General features: G+C 45.3%; 1 long non-coding RNA gene across 1 annotated transcript; it reads left to right on the top strand.

Annotated features, from left to right (window-relative positions):
- The first annotated feature begins 1,194 nt into the window (after window positions 1–1,194).
- LOC110346822 (uncharacterized) lies at window positions 1,195–5,363 on the top strand. The gene is made up of 3 exons (XR_002391070.2): window positions 1,195–1,343; window positions 4,085–4,140; window positions 4,919–5,363. It is a non-coding gene; the product is annotated as an uncharacterized LOC110346822 (long non-coding RNA).
- The last annotated feature ends 674 nt before the right edge of the window (window positions 5,364–6,037 follow it).

Below are 6,037 nucleotides of genomic sequence, written 5' to 3'. Positions count from 1 at the left end.
GTATTCGTTGTTTATCTGAAATTCAAGTTCAACTGGGCATCTTGTGTTTTTACTCTCTAAGTCTGGCCATCCTAGGGAAAGAGGCATGGCTGGACCTTTGGTGCTTTTTACTAAGTTACTGTAGGATGTCTGCAGGTTGTAGAATAATTGGGACAGGGCAGTGGTTAGGAGCTGGGAGTGGGATAGGATTCTTGGCTTTACAAACATATTCTTTCACAATTGAGCCCCTATAAACCCAGTTTCCTCAGGAAGTCTTAACATAGAAATTAACTTTCAAAACTTAAGTGTGCAGCTCTGCTTTTGAAAGTACTTACCTGTGAAGATGCAGGGCCTGGTAGGCCACAGTCCATCAAGCTATGGTTCTTCTGGCTTCTGTGAGAAAAGGGGGTGGTAACTGATCCCAATCCCCCTGCAGAGGAGTCTGGTCATTAAAGGCCTGGTCACCACCCTGCATCCACAGGGTCTGGTCCACCCAATCAAGGTTCCTGCCAAGGCCCCTGCACTTCAGCCAAGGCCCTGTGATCATTTGTGTAAAGGGCAGTCCCTACTCCCCTGAAAGCAGAGACCTGGAAAGGGCTTGGTCTATGTAAAACCAAACACATTTCTCAGGCCTCAGCCCTGCACTGATTAAAAGCCGCAGTCATCCGTTTTGTTTTGAGAAGTGCCAGGGTTTTATGCTCAAGGAACCCCCTTCCCTCCTCACTGTTTCCAGCTGCAGAGGCATCAGTGTAGGGACCACACACCAGCTGCCCGGCTCACAGCAGCCCCACTCACTTGGCTAGGAGGCCTGGCTGAGATTAAACCCCAGGCGGATGGGGGAGGCCCTTCCAGGACCAGCAGCCAGGGAGCCAGGGGCACAGTCGAGTTGCAAAGAGCCACCCTCAAGACCCTGACCGCCAGCCCTCAGAGCGGAGCTCCTTGTCCATCCCACAGTCAGCTGGGAGGAGGTCAAAGAAAGCAGCACACGGCATTTGATGCAGTGAGACTTTCCCTTCAACTTTTTTTTTAATCTAAACAAATTTATTGACCACATAACAAACTTACTCTGAGAGGAAGTGCAGGGGAGGGATGACGGAGAGGGACACATCTGGATTTTCACCCAGCCCCACCTGTTAGCTGGGAGCTGTGTCAGAGCCCAGCTTGCATCTGATTAGCTCTCCCATTGGGAGGCATGAGCCAAGGGTGCCAGGCAAAGGCAGTGCCAGTGGGTTACAGCCTTTGCCTCCCGAGGGCAACCCGAAGGGGGTGGTTTTTCTGTTCCTCTCCTCCGTTCACTCTCACCCACACCAGAATGACAGCTGTCCTGCTCAGCACCGGAGACTCAGGAGCTAGCCCAGTGCCAGGTACTAATGACAGGGGTTGTTTGTTTTTGTGGATGCTGGGGATTGAACCCAGGGTATTTGCATTAAGCTACATCACCAGATTTTTTTTTTTTTTACTAAATTGTCCAGGCGAGGCTCAAACTTCTCAGCCTCCCAGAGTGCTAATTACAGGTGTGTGCTACCACACACGGCTCCAGTGACAGGTTTTGGAAGAATAAGAATGGAGGCTGGAAAGGGGTAGAGACAAGGAGCACTGGGCCGAGGGTGTCCTTCCCACCCGAGCATATCTCTTCCCTGCCAGGTGGCCCACGGTCTTGGAATCAGAGGGAATATGTCTGTCTGCTCTGATTCCTCAGCTGTTTTTCTCGCCCCAGGTTTTGAAGCAAATGTGTGTTGGACATGTGGTACTGGGCACAGATGTCTCTCTTTTCCCCTACAACTTTGGAGTCCACTGTCCTCATGCTGGCAAGGCTTAAGGGACACGACAGAGCTGGCCTTCCCGGGGCCACATCAGGGGCCTTCCATGAATCACTCCTTTGGACCCTCCCCGCCAATTACCCTCCCCACAGAGTGGAGCATCAGAGACTAAAGGAAATAAAACAGGGCAGAAGATGCACCAAGGAGCTTCTGGTGAGCCCCAGAAGGCACAGGCAGTGCGTCCCGAGGAAGCCTGGGGCCTTCCTGTCTCTCTCATGCCTCTTGGTGCCTCCCCAGTGACTTCCCTCACCCTCCACCTCAAACCCCTCCAATGTGGTAATGAAAAATTCAAAGCTCCACATGGGGTCTGATTTTCAACTCTCTAATTGGATTAACAAAAGCAGGAGTGGAGTGAGCCAACAGCCCTTCCTCCAGGACCGACTGGGCACCACTGCCACCGCCGCCCAGCTGGCCCCTCTCCTCCTTGCTCCTCCTCTGCTCAGCCCCTCACCCCTCCCTATGCCGGTTCGGTTCCCCCACTTACCTTCCATCAGCTCCCAGCCGCAGCCTCCTCCACTCTGGGCCCTGCACTTTCTGAGTGCCAATAAAACTTTCCCTTTATTCCCTAATTGAAGGAATCTCAGTCTGATCTCTTAAAAACCTGAGGGATGGACTATTTTTAACATGCAATTAATGAAATAGTCTTTAAAAGTTCTATTTCATTAGGTTCTAGAATATACCCTATCTACTAAAAGAGGTTCAGGAGAACAGAACTAAAAGTTTTTTAATAATTTAATTAATTATATATAATTTATATGTTGGTTATTAGCAGGCAAGTACAGGCCTCATTTTTTCCTTGTTCATGTTTTTAGTTTAGTTTAGTTTAGGAGTACATGTGTATAGTACATAATGCTTGCACCCTTGTGGGAAGTTGGCACAGGTACAAAACACATCCCAATTCCTTTTTTGCCCCTCTCCATTCCCTCCATCTATTGATTCCCTTCTTCTTTGAGGATGATCTATCTCCCTACTTCCTATTATCTATCTTTTATTTTGCTGTTTATTTTTACTCTGGGTTTCCCATATAAGAGAAACATGTGATATATAAGTTTGTGCATCTGGTTTATTTCACTTAATATTAGGGTCTCAAGGTACATCCCTTTTCCTACAGATGACTCGAGTCATCTTCATGGCAGAGTGATGATCCTCCATTGTGTATAAATACCAAATTTTCTTTATCTATTCATCTGTTGATGGACATATAGCCCACTTCAAGATTTAGCTATTATAAATTGTGCTCCTATAAACATGGGTATGCATATATACTATAATATGATGTCTTTAACTTTTGGGAAGATACTTAAAAGGGGAATGGCTGGATCATATGCAATTTCTAGTTTCAGTGTTTTGAGGAATCTCTTTATTGATTTCCATAACGGTCATACTAGTTTAAATTCCCACCAACAATGTAGAAGAGTTCCTTTCCCCCTGCAGTCTCTCCAGCATTTATAATTATTTGACTTCTTGAAGATAGCCATTCTTTCTGGAGTAAGATAGAATCTCAGTGTTGATTCAATTTGCATTTCTTTAATGACCAGCGATGCTGAGCATTTCTTCATGCATTCCGTGGCTATCTGTACTCCATCTGAGAAGTGTCTATTCATTTCACTTGCTCATTTTTTTGATTGGGTCTTTTATCCTAATCAGGGGTCTAATTTTTTTTGAGTTTTTCATATATTCTAGATATGAGTCCTCTATCTGAAGTATAGCTGGCAAAATTTTTTTCCCATTCTCTAAGTTGTCTCATCACTCTCTTGGGGGTTTCTTGTGCTGTGCAGGAGTTTTAAAATTTGCTATGAACCCATTTGTTGATTCTTGGCACTATTTCCTGTGCAACTGGAGTTCTGATCAGAAAGTCCTTGCCAAACAGGTGTGGAAAGGCACACCTGTGATCCCAGCACTCAGGAGGCTGAGTTAGGAGGATCACCACAAGTACAAGGCCAGCCTGGGCTACATAGTGAATCCCTTTCTCAAAAAAAAAAAGGTCCTTGCTTATATCTATGACTTCAAGAATTTTACCTAGTTTGTCTTCCATCAGATTAAGTGTTTCTAGTTTAACATTTAGTTCTTTGATCCATTTTTATTTTAGTTTAGTACATTGTGAAAGATGTGGGTCTAGATTCCATCTTCTGCATGCGGGTAGCCAGCTTTCCCAACACCATTTGTTTAAAAGGCTGTCTTTCCTCCAGTGTATGTTTTTTGTAAATGGCCTCATTATTGAGATGACTAACATTTCTCAGACAACATCCAAACCTTGGCAAGACCACCTCTTTTTTTAATTACAGATACAGCTAAAAGAAGGAAAGGAAAGAACCATTCTGATCTGTTTCCATGATCCATAGTAAGTGCTTTGGGGCGGGAGGTGCTGCATCTCAACAATAAGAAAACCCCACACCACTAAAAATTCTGGATATATTATGTACAGAATGTGTAGAAAATTTTAAAGGAGGGCTGGAGGCATGGTTCAGTGGTATAATAGTCAGCTAGCTAGTACAAGCTGAGTTCAATCCCTAGCCCAAGAAAGAAAGAGTGAGAGAGAGAAAGGGAAAGAGGAAAGGAGGGAGAGAGGAAAGGAGGAATGAAGGAAGGAAGGAGGGAAGGAAGGAAGGAAGAAAGAAAGAAAGAAAGAAAGAAAGAAAGAAAGAAAGAAAGAAAGAAAGAAAGAAAGAAAGAAAAGAGAGAAAGGGAGAGAGAAAGAGGGGAGAGGGCTGGGGATTTAGCTCAGTGGTTCCGCAGCTTGGCCACCTGCCTTGCAAGCACAAGGTCCTGAGTCCCTGGTACCAAAAGAAGAAAAACAGAAAAAGAGGTGGGAGGGAGGTCCAAAGAGAAACTTAGAGGATATAATAAACATGAAAACTTTATTTTTGTATTTTATTAATCATGATGGCTTTACTTTATCAGTGATGTAGAAAGACAAGACAAAATATTTGCTTAGAGTGAAACTCATCATTAATGACAGTTGCTGTACATGAATATTCCAGGTGAACTTCAAGATCATTTCAAGTTTTCTCATCATCGGAACTTGCCAGATCACTGCTCTGCCTCACACTGTCTGATACGTGGACCAATCAGAGCCACTCTATGAGTAATCACTAATCACTTTTGTTTCTTGCTTTTAGATATACTTCAGATAGAAACAAAGGTTCTCCTCTTCCCAATGTCGGGAGTTTGTCTTGAGGCTGACTTTGAGTGCCCACTATCTGGTATCCCCTTGTCAATAAAGGTCTTTGATTCTGCAGTACACCCAGAGATGGACCCCTTCTTGGCCCTTCATCCCACTTGCTCCTGCTCAGCACTCCCTACTTACACACTGAGCCAAAGCCAGTGTTTTAGCCCAAGCTCTACACACTGTGAAGGCCTGGGCAATACTTGGTGCTCTTGGACATGGCTGGGGCCCAGAGCCGGGCCTCACACAGTGCTCTGAGAGCACCCTCCACTGCTCTCATCTGCACAACACTCTCCCCTCCTAGTAAGGCCTTTCCTTCTCCAAAGCACATGGCCCCTTCCCTTATCTTTTCCTTTCCCTTCCCTTTCCTTTCCCAGGAACCCAGTCTTTGCCTAAGCCCCAACCCTTCTTCCCTGCCTGGAGGAATAAGGGGAGAAGCTCCTTTGGATGTGTATAACGGTGTTCACAGAGGTGGGACCACACTGGACTTTCCACCTAGGACTTTTTACTAATCATTCTTCTAGGGAAAGCAAGTCACAAATCTGCTCTGTGACAACGCCAGAATTTAAAGCTGAAGTCTAGATCATTCCAAAGCCCACACTGTTTCCAGTGCTCCAAAAGTAGGGTATGACTAGAGTTTGTACTTGTCATATATGTTTCCATACATGCACTTAAATATACATGTGTACAGAGCCATACAATGTAAATGAATAGAGGGCACCTGGGCAGGTAAAGAGCAGAATTGGGTAAAGCTGACACATCCCAGAAAAGTCACAGGTCCCCTCACATGCCAACTGGGGAGCCTAGAGCAGCCAGCCTCCTTAACCCACACCTAACACCTGCTCTCAATGATGAGGAGAGAATGTGGGTGTGCCTGCTTACAATACCCTGGTAAAACTAGAAAAGAGATGGGATTGTCTGCTTGGAACTCATCTCTTTGGGCTCTGAAGGGATGACCTTGGATAGAAACAGGTTCTAATTTAAAGAGAAATTGAATTTCTTGTCAAGGTAATAATGACCCAAATGCTATGTGGGGACCTTCTGCACCAGTCACCAAGCTTGAGGGAATAAA

This window comes from Heterocephalus glaber, unplaced genomic scaffold (genome assembly GCF_053883595.1).
Source record: "Heterocephalus glaber isolate CG9 unplaced genomic scaffold, H.glaber_assembly_v1.0 deba00001608, whole genome shotgun sequence".
Taxonomy (NCBI): Eukaryota; Metazoa; Chordata; class Mammalia; order Rodentia; family Bathyergidae; genus Heterocephalus; species Heterocephalus glaber.
This window is presented reverse-complemented; position numbering and strand designations above follow the sequence as displayed.